At 40.0% G+C, this 12974-nt stretch overlaps 1 protein-coding gene across 1 annotated transcript in view; it reads right to left on the bottom strand.

Moving 5' to 3' along the window:
* The window catches only part of MYO3A (myosin IIIA), a 178029-nt gene extending 170055 nt beyond the window's left edge, over positions 1-7974 (bottom strand). Inside the window, exon 1 of the mRNA XM_019933176.3 lies at positions 7689-7974. The gene's annotated coding sequence lies outside the window, so the exon portion shown is untranslated. The remainder of the gene's footprint in view (positions 1-7688) is intronic.
* Between the last annotated feature and the right edge of the window lie 5000 nt (positions 7975-12974).

The following is a 12974-nucleotide window of genomic DNA, read 5'->3' as shown; positions in this document are numbered from 1 at the left end:
TTAAAACAAACAAAACTTTTAGGCAAAAGAACACTAAAAAGACTTCCCCAGAATTAAACAGTAAAGAATTTCAAGAATTAGAATAGAAACAAGCCTTATGACTCCTACACTACACTTTTCAAATACACAGTTGTTTATTCTTTAAGAATAAAATAAAATGTCACAGTTAGTAAACAACTATTTAATGATTACAGTAAATTGCATTCAACATAGCAATGTTTATATTTTTTCTAGTCTTCAGCACCCAAAGAATAAAAAAAAATAATTCTACCTCATAAAACTAAAACATATAATTGTTCTTAATTATATGATCATGTAATCTAAAGAATTACTTTTGACATATATATATGTATATATATATGTATATATATATATTTTATATTTATATATATATATATTTTTGACATATATATATATGTGTTTCAAGAAATTGAAACTCTTGTGATTGCTGGTGGGAACGTAAGTAGTGCAACTGCTGTGGAAAATGACATGGTGCTTCCTCAGAAAAACACTGAATTACCACATGATCCAGCAGTTCTACTTCTGGGTATATATCCAAAATAATTGAAAGGAGGGTCTCAAAGAGCTATCTGTACATCCAGCTAAAAGGTGGAAGCAGCCTGCATGTCCATCAGTGGATGAATGGATAAATACAATGTTTTATTACATATAATAGAATGTGATTCAGCCTTAAAAGGGAAGAAAATTCTGACACGTGCTACAACATGGAAAAGCCTAGAAGGCCTTATGTGTTGTGAAAAGAAAAGCCTGTCACGAAAGGTCAAATACTGTATGATTCCACTTACACATAGTACCCAGAAGAGCCGAATTCACAGACAGAAAGTACAATTGTGGTTGCTAGGAGATCAGGGAAGGGAAATGGGAATTATTACTTAACAGGGAGAGTCTCAGTTTGGGAAGATAAAAGAAGTTGTGGAGGTGGATGGTGGTGATCGTCGTACAACAACATGAATGTACTTACAGCCACAGAACTGCACATTTTAAAATGGTTAAAAGGGTAAACTCTATGTAATGTACATTTCACCACAATAAAAATATTACTCCGTATGTAGTACAGGAAAACAAAGTAAAGAAAAACAGGAGAGCCAAACTGAAAGATATGGAAGGGAGAGCAGAATGGTCTGCTTGCTCTCAGATCCACGCATGACCTTCTGTGTCCTGAATCTTGGGGGCTGACATCTCAAAACTGTATTTCCCAAACTCCTTGTCCCACTGGCTTCCTCCCCTGCTAGATGCTGTCAGTGAGAGTGCCAGGCAGGAGGCTGGATGGTAGGAGGATATTTCTCCTCTGCTTCCTCTGGGTTTTGTGGTGTCTCCATCAGTGGCTGTATCTCCCCAGAGGTCTCTGTTCCTGTAGAGCAGACTTGCCATGGTTCTAGATGGCCTCAGCTTCTGGTAAGAATTCTGGTAAGACTATCTCCTTGCTGTAACTCTAGAGCCTGAGGCGTGACAACAGTTTTTTGCTACTGCTAACTTTTAGTTTGCCTCATGGTCCCATTTGGCTTTCAGATACCCTAAAACAGCAGTCCCCAACCTTTTTGGCACCAGGGACCGGTTTCATGGAAGACAATTTTTCCACGGGGCTGGGGATGGCTCAGGCGGTAACGCGAGTGATGGGGAGCAATGGGGAGCGACAGATAAAGCTTCGCTCACTAGCCTGTCGCTCCCCGCCCGCTGTGCAGCCTGGGGGTTGGGGACCCCTGTCCTAAAACATTTGTAACTAATCCCCCATATGTCTTAGTCTGTTCAGACTGCTCTAGCAAAAACAATATAAACTGGGTGGATTATAAACAACAAACATTTATTTCTCACAGTTCTAGAGGCTAGGAAGTCCAAGATCATGGTGCTGGTAGATGTGGTGTTGGGTGTGCGTTCATTTTCTTTCTAGACAGCTGTCTTTTTGCTGTAACCCCACATGGTGGAAGGGAGGAGCTCACTCTCTGGGGTCTCTTTTATACAATGCTAATCCCATCCATGAGGCTCTGCCCTTGTGACCTAATCACTTCCCAAAGGCCTCATACCCAACACCATTACCCTGGCGGTTAGGATTTAAAAATATGAATCTGGGGAGGATACAAACATTCAGACCATAGCACCATATTAAATTCCCTCTGTCGAACTACTTGGTATTAATTCTGTTTTCCTGACTGATTCAGTCTAACAGGCATCTAATCAGTTTGAGAAGGAGAGAATGGAGAAAAAGCAATAGACAGTGGCTGGAAGTTTTCCCAAACAGGTGAAAGGTATAAACACTCAAATTTAGGAAGCTCAGTAAATTTTTTTGAAAATCCACAGTCAGATACACTGCTATGAAACTACAGAAAACCAAAGACAATGAGAAGCTCTTAAAACCAACTGAATAGAAAAGATATATTACACATAGAAGGAAACAATTAGAGTGACTGCTGATATTTCAATAGAAAACAGTAGTATAATATTCAAAATGCTGAAATAAAATAACTGTTAATCTAGAACAAACAAAAGTATCCTTCAAGATCAAAGGCAGACTAAAGATACTTTTCACCAAAAAAAAAAATTGAGTTTAATGACAGTGACCCCTAAGAAAGAGAACTTCTAAAGAATGTCTCTGAAGAATGATAATGGTCTCACAAGGAAGGCCTCAACTGCCAAAAACAGTATATAAATTGTTACACATGTGTGTAAATCTAAACTAACACTGACCGTAAGAAACAATAATAGACAAAAATGAACAATAACAATCAAAAGCAGAGTGATAGAATTTAAAATGTTCTTAAGTTCCTCATATAGTTAAAGAGGCAATTAGAAATAATAACTTTAGACTTTAAGATATACATGTCAAATACTTAAACACTAGACCCTCAAAATACTATGCATAATATTAAAAGAGAAAAAGTGATAGTAACAAACTCATTCAATCAAAAAACTCAGGAAAAAAGAATAAAGGAAGCATTAAAAAAGCAGAAGAAATAGAAGTCATAAGATAGCCCTGTGGAATTATAAATATGTCAGTAATCACAAGAATTGTAAATGGACCAAACTCACCAGTCAAAAGACAGAAACCGTTAGCTTCTGGCTGTTTGCACGAGATTCACATAAACTACAGACAGAGATAGACTGGAAATAAAATAATGGTACCATGTAAATATTCAACAAAAGAAAGTGATGTGGCTAGATTAACATCAGACAAAATGTACTCTAAGGAAAAATATTTATTAGAGGTAAAGAGGATCACTACATAATAATCAAAGACTTAATTCACCAAGAAAATATAAAAGCTCAAAACAGAGGCCCAAAATACGTAAAATAAGAACTGAAAGATATACAAAGAAAAATGGAGAAAGTCACAATTTTAGTGGGAGATTTTAACACACCTTGCCAGTGATTTCTGGATCAAGTGGAGAAAAAGGTTCTTAAGAATAAATAAAATTTAAACAATTAACAAAGAAAATTGAATGGATATCCTGAATACACATAAAATCCTGTGTCTAATAATGAATACGCTTCCTGAGCACATATGACTGCAATGTAATTAAGTAAGAAGTCAACAACTATTAGATAAATTTTTAAAAACCTATACCCTTGGATACTTTAAAAGGAGCAATTTAAGAGCCAAAGAGGAGATGTAATGACCATTTTAAAATAGACTTAGAACTGAATAATAATAAAAATACTACTCATGAGAATGTATGGGATACAACTGAAACAGTACACAGAGGAAAACAGCCTCAAATTTTCTATTAAAAAGGAAGAAAAGCTAAAAATTATATAATTACAAAATAAAAGCAAAAAGTGTAGGAAAAAGGAAGATAAGAGTTGAAATTAAAGAAAGACATTACAGAAAAAGAATAAGACAGATTAGAGGATTGATAAATATAATAGTTCTTCAAAGAGAATTTTTTAAAAATAGACAAGCCTCTATCAAGACTGATCAAGAAAAAACCAAACAAGAGAGAAGGCACAGATGGACAGTACTAAGGATGAAAGACTAACAAATTACAGCAAAGACTAAAAAGATCATAAAAGGATATAATTTTATATCAAGAAACTTAAAAACAGATTAAATGGACAATTTCCTAGAAATAATATTAGAGAAGGAAAGAATAGAAAAATAAGTTACTTTTCTTGGAATGTTTGCATTAATGGGCCTTCATACTCTAACTCTTAACGCTCAATTCCTAACTCATATAATCACTAAGGAGAGTACGTTAAGTTCTTAAACACCAGAAAATCACTCTAAGTATCTTTTAATACTTTAGAGGTAATGATCAAATTTATCAGTAGAATGGGCTAGAAACCCAATTTAGGGATAATTGCTTCATAAGTGAACATAAGCACATTTTCTCTTCTCATATAACACAAACTTTAATCAGCTTAATTGCTAACTTTTCCAAAATATAGACAGAGAACGCCATTTCTCAATGAAAATGCAATTCACCCATGAGAGAAAACACACTAAGTAGCAAGTGGCTTTATTCAAAACTAAGCAACATTTTAACACTGCGATTCTCACTTTTTTCTGTAGAATATTACTGGAAGATCCTTCCCGTTATGCGTGCACTTCTGCCAAGCTGTTTAAACTGCATCACATATGGTTTAAGTTAGAGTCAAAAGCAGCCCCTGTCTGTGATGAAAGAGAAATCCTGGAACATCAACAGGGCAGCTGCAGAACTTGTCTCTCTCCACAGACAGCAGCCAGAAGGATCTCAACACAGAAGCTGGACGACATTATCTTCCCGCTAAAAATCCTTCAAAATCCACATTCTTACCATGTCCTTCGGATCCTTTCTGACCTCCCTAAACTCAACCTATGTTCTTCTTCACCACTCACAGTGACTGCAGCCTCAGCTGCCTTCTGATAAGTCTTAGAACATTGTAGACTCTTTGCTGCTGCAGGACCTCCTGTAGTCTTTGCCGAGATGCTTCCCCAACCACGTGCATGGCTGGCTGAACTTCTCTCAGCCATGGTCACATATCATCAGTTATTATGCCCACAAATGAACTGTGCATGATTTTAATTTATTGTGTAGATTATTCTCCTGGTATGATTATGAAAGCAATAAAGCCTTGCTGGTTAAAAGCAGCCTAGAGAAAAGTGAGTTTGCCATGTAAACTCACCTTCCAGAGACACCAGGCTGAATCACCAAGCAAGTTTCAAGTATTTCCTTTTTCACAGAACTTTAAAACACAGGCTCACAGACATCTCTGGGCTCGCTGAACTACAGACCAGATAAATCGGTCACACATCCCTTCCAGCTTTCCAATAACATAGGCAATAAAGTTTGGTTTAAAACAGACCTTGTCCAGTTATATGTATGGTCTGCTTTGAATGAGCCATAACCCGTGTTTTATTCCCTTCAATTTGCTTAAAAGCATTTTGTAGAGAAGGGAAACAAGGTCTACTTATGTACTTCTAGCCATGTATTCTGCTTTCCACCACTCATTTTCTCATTCTGCAATTACTGGGATAAAAGTACGTGCTTAAACACTAGAACCAAAAGAAAGGCTATCAATTCCTAGAAAATTTCCCCCTACTTAAAAAATGGCACTAGTGAGAACCCCAAAAACTTTAAGTCATCAAAACACGCTTTTAAGTTTTGGTACAAACCTATAAACTTCAGTGTCCACAGCTGTAAAATGGAATAATAATGCATGTTTGAACTAATTCTCAGAGTTGACCTAAGTATCAAATGAGTTTTATGAGGAAATGATGCTTCGTAAATTGTAATACAGGATGACTCGCCTCCTTTTTCAAGGATGCAAGCTGGGTTATAGTTTTGGCCACACAATTACCTGTTCAAATTAGTAAGGGATACCTTCTGAGTCAGAAATCACAAACTGAGATGTCTGCAGGGACAAAGGAGGTAAAATATATGAGTGAAGCACGCCTGGATGAAATAAAAGCAGGGAGTAGAGGCGTCGTGGCAAAGTGGAAAGTGTGTGCCCCATCCAAAGTGGGCGGCCACATCCTGGCTGCAGCGCTGCCAGCTGCAAGCCCCACCCTGCCTGGTCCTCTTGTTTTTCAGGAGAAGCGAGGACTCTGGGAATTTACGTAAATTTTACAAACCATTGGTAAATAGTCGTAAAGTAGTCAGTTATTTTAAAGTACCAAGCTGACCCAGATAAATATAGCAAATTCAGCCAAATTCAGCCTTTATACCTATATCAGCTTGTGACTTCTACATGAGGTTTGTTTTGTGTTCTTTGTTAAAAATGGCCAATAAACAAGAACCTATCCACATGATGTAATCACCCTGGGACATCAGGAAAAACAGATAACAACAATGTCTAGCTTTTTTCTGACTGTGTATCAGATGCCAGGTACCTACAGGGCTTATAGTTTTACATGCATTATGTCATTTAACTTTTAACACTTATAAGAAACCCTTTCAGAAAGGCATTACTATAACCCCCATTTTCAGAAAAGAAGACTTAAGATTAGAGAGTTTTTAAGGTCATAATGCTGGTAAATGCAAGAGTCAAGAAACAAACCAGGTCAAAGTCCACAGTAGAAATTTGAGGACTTCCCTGGTGGCTCAGTGGTTAAGAATCCGCCTGCCAATGCAAGGGACACGGGTTCGAGCCCTGGTCCGGGAAGATCCCACATGCCGCGGAGCAACTAAGCCCGTGCGCCACAACTACTGAGCCCGCGTGCCTAGAGCCCATGCTCCACAGCAAGAGAAGCCACCGCAATGAGAAGCCCGCATGCCGCAACTAGAGAAAGCCCGCGTGCAGCAATAAAAACCCAACGCAGCCAAAAATAAAATAAATAAATTTATTTAAAAAAAAAAAAGAAATTCGCTGTTCAATGATAGATGATTTCAGTTCTAAAGAGTAATGCTTCCCAACTTGAGGTTCCTGACTCCCTGTGTGTCCTTAAAGTGGTAAGGGGTCTTCCGTGAATTAGTTTGAAAGTCTAATGGAAATCTGTTTACCCTCTAAGGATAACTGAGTTTGTTTCCTATGCAAAGGAAAGGGAGTTTTTTACATACAATCTTTCAAATTATAAATCCAGGGAAAAAATTGATGAAGAGACCCTCATTTGTTGGGTTAAAAAAAAAAAAAAAAAAGGAAGTAGTTTACAGCACTGACATTGCAGAAATTATTAAAATGATCAAACATTCTTACATCAAAACTGTACATACTTTACATCTATATAGTCTAAAGTATATCTGCACTTTCAAATATCTGTTTGTTTATCACACTATTAGTAGCAACTAATGGATTTTCAAATAGTTTGGACTTGACAGATAAAAGTTACTTTTCAAAGAATATTTGCACAAAAAAAAATAAGCTGTAAAGACACAGTTGAAAAAGGAAGTGCAGAACAATGTTACTCCTTATGTGACTGACCAAAATCTCTCCAAATAGATATAGTCTGGTATTAAAGATCACCACATTGAATCTTTTACTTTGTGCTTTTTTGGTTCCCAACAATAATAATAAAAAAGGACTAAGACAAATGAGAGTAATTTTTCACATGCCTAGACATCACATCAAGATACTCATAAAGAACAAGTTATCTTTGAAATCTTATACATTTCTAAATTTCCCCATTTGAAAACAATTATCTTTTATAATATAATAAAAATCAATACGGCATGAATAACATGCACCGTCATTTATCTGTCAAAACTTGGCACTTAGGCTCCAGCAAATCCAGAAAACTTGTCGACTTTATCACCTACCTTTAGCAAAGCTTGAAAAGAATGCATAATAATGTTCGGATATCATGACACAGAGTAAGTATCCAGACTGCAGCTGTGATCGTGGGCCTGTAACACACAACAAACAAGTCAAGGTGTTACAGGATAAGCATCAAGGATCCATGGAAAGTATTTAGAAGTTGAACCTAGAAACGTTTAGGTAGTATGGCTCAACGATAATTTATTCCTCAGGTTTCGCATTATTTGCACAAGTAACACGGAACACCTCACATTCTGCACAGGCATAAAATAACTCTAAAGTTATGGACCAATGAGAATTAAAAAAAAAAAAATTAAGAGGCTTTAAGGGCACGCATTCAATCACCAAGAAAACTCCAGACACAACAAAACCCATAAGGATTCTTTGGGTTTTCAAATTTTCTCAAAAATCTTTTTTTTTTAATTTTAGGACCATTACAATGTCTATTTAAAGGCTTACAGCCAACAATCATCCCAATAATAAAATATTATTTAATTTTTAATTTCTCGTAGGAAAATTCTAGCAAGGTGCAAATAGACTAAACTACTACGAACAGGGCTGTTGGCGAGCAAGTCGAGATGACATCGTTTCTGGGAGGATTTCTCTACTTCTCAATCTCACAATGCTCTTTCCTGTCTGCACGTTCTCCTTAAAAAAGAAACTTTAGAGATGAGTCTGGAGCGGCAGGGACCCCAGCTCCACCGACCTGCTGCCAGAGAAATCAGCCCTGAACAGGCGTTCCCTCGGGTTGAGCCGGCGCGGCGCGGGCCACAGGTTCCCGAGACTCGGTCGGGACGAGGCGCGCGGTCCCCACGGGCCCCCCTCCCGTTCCCGGTCCGGTTTTCCGGGGTGGACGCGGGGTTCTCGGAGCCCCGCGTTCGCCCCACCCGCCCCCAGTGACCGGGGAAACGACGCCGCGAGGCCCGGGGCTCCCCGCCGCCGAGGCCCAGACCCCTACCTGCGCCGGAAGCCGGCGTCTCCATCCACCCCTCGGGCGTGCAGGGCGGGACGGCCGGGGGCGGGGCGCTCGAGGGGGCGGCCCCTCGCCAGGCTCTGGAAGAGCGTTTTTCCTCCCGCCCGCAGGTGCCGCTTTTCCGCGGGACCGCCGGGAGTGGAGGCCGCGCTGTCGGCCTCGCGCTCCTCGCAGTGCCCGGGACTGGCGGCCGAGGCTGCGAGGGGCTTCATGGCGCTCGGCCGCGCCTCCCTGGCCTGGACCCCAAACTCCGTGGGGCTCGTGCCACGAGGATGTCATCTCGAGGCCAGCGGACTCAGACCCTGAAATTGAGAGGGAGAATGACTAATGAGGTCTCCCCCGCAGATACCAGTTCACTTTAGCGGCCTGCGAAGGAACTTCTGCCTTAGGGAGGAGGCCTGTTAAATCACCAACCCTCTGGCTGGTCCTCTCTGTCTGAGCTTGAGCTCGCCGGACGGGTCTGTGCTGGCCAGGTTCCCTGAACAGCCTAAGGGACATTTGGGGCATGCTTATGCCTTCCTCCCCTTCAAAAGGTGAGAACGACAAAAATGGCGTTTGATTCTGTTAATAATCTAAATGGGTCTGTCATTCGCGATGCCCCAAAATTCGAAGAATTCTAGAAGACCGAACAGGCGTCATCTAGTCTTAATCAATGCATCTGTCTTAAGGAAAAAACACGATCATTTGAGTAGATGCCAAAAGGGCATTCAGCATATTTATGATATTTTCCTCCTCAAATACCTTTGAAATCTAGAACTTGAACAGTGGGTTTTTCTCAGAATATCGTATATTTCATCTAATATGCAATGATATCTCAGAGTATTGAGAATATCGTATCAATACTAACATTATATAAACATACAAATTTTCTAGTTCTTTCTTTAAAAACTAGATCATACCAAATATATTATTTAACATAAGAATTAATAAAGAGTAAGCAAATGGCCACATACAAAATTGTAAGAGGCCAACCATGACCAATTAAAATACAGTGGGAAAAATGGATCCCGTTCACAATAGCAACAAAGAATACAAAATAACTAGGGATGATAAAAAATGAGAAAGGTGGGAGATCTGAAATCGAGAAATCATCTGTAAAGTATTTTATAATTGGAGAGTCATAGGATATCCTTCAGTGAGAAGACAAGATTTTAAATACATAATTACTGCCTCCCAAATTAAGAGACAAAACATTCTAAACTTCATCTGAGAAACTACAAGCTAGAATAGCTAAGACCAGCGGTCCTCAGACTATGGTCTGGAGGTATCTAGGGTCCTAGAAACTCTTTCAAGGGGTTCACAGGATCAAAATGGCTTTCATAACAATATTAAGACTTTCTTCACTTTTTTCACTCCCATTCTTTCACAAATATACAGTGAAGTTTCCCAGTGGTTGCATAATATGTGATATCACAACAGATTGAATGCAGAAGCAGAAATGTCTTCTGTTACGCCAAACATTAAAGGAATTAACATGAATTTAAAACAATGCCATTTCTCCTACTAAATTTCCTTTGTTTTGGAAAATATAATTATTTTTCATAAAAAATGTTATTGATATTTATGTTAACACGTAATGAGTTTCCTAGTTTTTAAAATTAATATAGAAACAAATATTTTTTATTTTCTTACTTTTAATTTTCTGATATGGTATATATTGATGAATATAACACAAACAAAAGCTCTTTGGAATTCTCAATGATTTTTAAGAGTGTAAAGAGGGTTTGAAAAACCCCAAAAGTTTGAGAACCTTCTGATAACAATGAAAAAAACCCATATTATTAAACTATAATAATTAAGGGCACTAACTCAAGAAGAGAACAGTGTGTCTAATGCAGTCAGCAGCCTAAGACCATCAAGGACAAAACCTGTAGCCCCACGACTGATTCATTGTAACAGTGGAGACCGGGCACCAACAGTGGAGACCGGGCACCAGAGAAACCATGAGATGAAGTTTTGATCGGCTCAAAGCAGAGAAGGGTTGGGAGTAGAGGGGCCAGCCTGAGGTCTGGACTGCAGAATGAGCTCAGGGTCCTGTTTCCGTGGATAAATGTAGAATGTCGCACTCAGAAACACCTTACCTGAAGCTCTGCACCTGCATTGTAATCAAGCCTGCTTCTCTGTGTCAGAGTGAGTTAGAACCTCCATGCAAGATTGGGATGTTTCATTCTTACTGTTACAATCTCAAAAATCGAATTTTCTGATAGTCTCTGGCTTCAGAGAACAGAATTTTCCAAAGAGTAAGAAAACAGTAGGCACTCAGAGGAGATGGTTTTTGTGACCCTTTACAGCTGCACGTGCCCTTGGGAAGGAATATGGTTTCCTGTTCATCTTATATGAATGAATGAATTAATTAAGATGAATGAATGAATATGGTTTCCTATACATCCTGAACAGCCAGGCAGATTCTGTACTCTCACTCTGAGATTTTTTTTTCGGTCTCAAAAAATAAAACCCCACAACTGATTAACTAGTCCAAAAGCACTTGCTAACAGATATGAGAACTTTACATATGATACAAAGCCATAAAAAGCAATATAGGAGAAAAACTTTGTTCAGTAAATGATTTTAGGACAGTTGGTTAGCTTTTAGGCAAATACGTAATTAGATCTTGTGTCATATCATGCACAAGATAAATACCATAAGGATTAAAAAGTTACATGTAGGAGACTTCCCTGGTGGCACAGTAGTTAAGAATCCGCCTGCCAATGCAGGGGGCATGGGTTCGATCCCTGGTCTGGGAAGATCCCACATGCCGCGGAGCAACTAAGCCCGTGAGCCACAACTACTGAAGCCTGCGCACCTAGAGACCGTGTTTCGCGACAAGAGAAGCCAGCGCAATGAGAAGCCCGCGCACCGCAAGCCACCGCAATGAGAAGCCCGCGCACCGCAACGAAGAGTATCCCACGCTCTCTGCAACTAGAGAAAGCCCACGTGCAGCAACAAAGACCCAACACAGACAAAAATAAATATTTTTTTAAGTTAAAGTTAGAAAATCAAAAGCCTAGTTAAAGTTAAATGTAATATCTATCAAATATTTGGATGGGAAAACATTTTATGTTTAAAAACAATTGTATGGGAAAATTATTGGTAACTTTAACTGAGAAAGCTGTTAAATCCTTAAAACCATCAACCAAAACAAAGAAAAAACAACAAACCTGCAAAGGGAAACTATACTCTGGAAAAAATAGGTGCCACAGATCAAACAGCGTTCATATCTTTACTCTATAAAAGAAAAGTGCATTGAAACCAGGACTTTAATGGTTAAAGAAGACCATATATAGGTAAGTGCTGCAATAGAGGGATAGGTAGGAGGCTATGGAAGCACAAAGGAGAAAGCAGGTAATTCTATGTGGGTCTGGGTTGAGGGGTTGAATAAGGGCAAGGGGAAGGGAGGGTAGTCAGGGAAGTTTTCTCAGAGGAGTTATTGGGTTTGGGGCGTAAGGCTGCATAGGAGCTCATCACTAGGTAGACAGAGGAAAGGAGATCTTAGCAGACAGACAGAGGAGTATGTGCAGCAATAAAAAGTCCTGGGGGAAACAAAATGCCTATGGCTGGAGAGGCATGGCAGATAAAGCTGCAACGGAGGAGTTTGTGTAACGGAGCAGGACCCCATGGGGCTTTCCGGGGGTGGGGGGGAACAGGAGGCAGGCCTTCGCCCGCATCCTCTGCTGGAGCTCCTCTCTGAAGTACCTAGATGGTAGTGTGTGATGCACATTTCCTGAGTGGTTTTGCAGATGTGAACCACGCCTCCCAGCCCCAGCCCCATCCCTCCCCCCCCACCCCCACACTCCCACACCTCCAACAAGTGGAAGATGTTAATTACTTGAGAAGAGCACACAGCCCCCAGGCCTCCTGGAGCCTAAGGACTGATGATGTTAACCCCGGAGACACCGCCCCGCTACCTCACCGTCAGCCAATCAGAGTGGCGCACAAGCTGATCGCGCACACACACGGGACCCTTCACCTGGCTTTTAAGAGCGCTTTGCCGAAACCGTTCACTGAGTTCGGGGCTTTTAGGGCATGACCCACCTGTCTCCTTGCATGGCCCTGTAGTGAACCTTTCTCTGCCCCAAACTCCGATGTTTCAATTTGTTTGGCCTCAGTGTGTGTCGGGCACACGAAGTTGCGTTAACATTTGGTCCAAAAGCCCCGTATGCTACACCAAAGAGCACAGATGTATTTGATCATGGGAATTAATTAAAGACATTTCCATCGTGAATACCACAATCTGATAGGTGAGACAGAGAAGAAGAGGTGACTTTGAGGGCTACTAAGGATTTTTGATGGCCAGATTTTGTAACTGAATGTGGCA

This window comes from Tursiops truncatus, chromosome 2, assembly GCF_011762595.2.
Source record: "Tursiops truncatus isolate mTurTru1 chromosome 2, mTurTru1.mat.Y, whole genome shotgun sequence".
Lineage (NCBI taxonomy): Eukaryota > Metazoa > Chordata > Mammalia > Artiodactyla > Delphinidae > Tursiops > Tursiops truncatus.
Note: the sequence above shows the minus strand (reverse complement) of the source record. Positions and strands in the feature narration are given on the sequence as shown.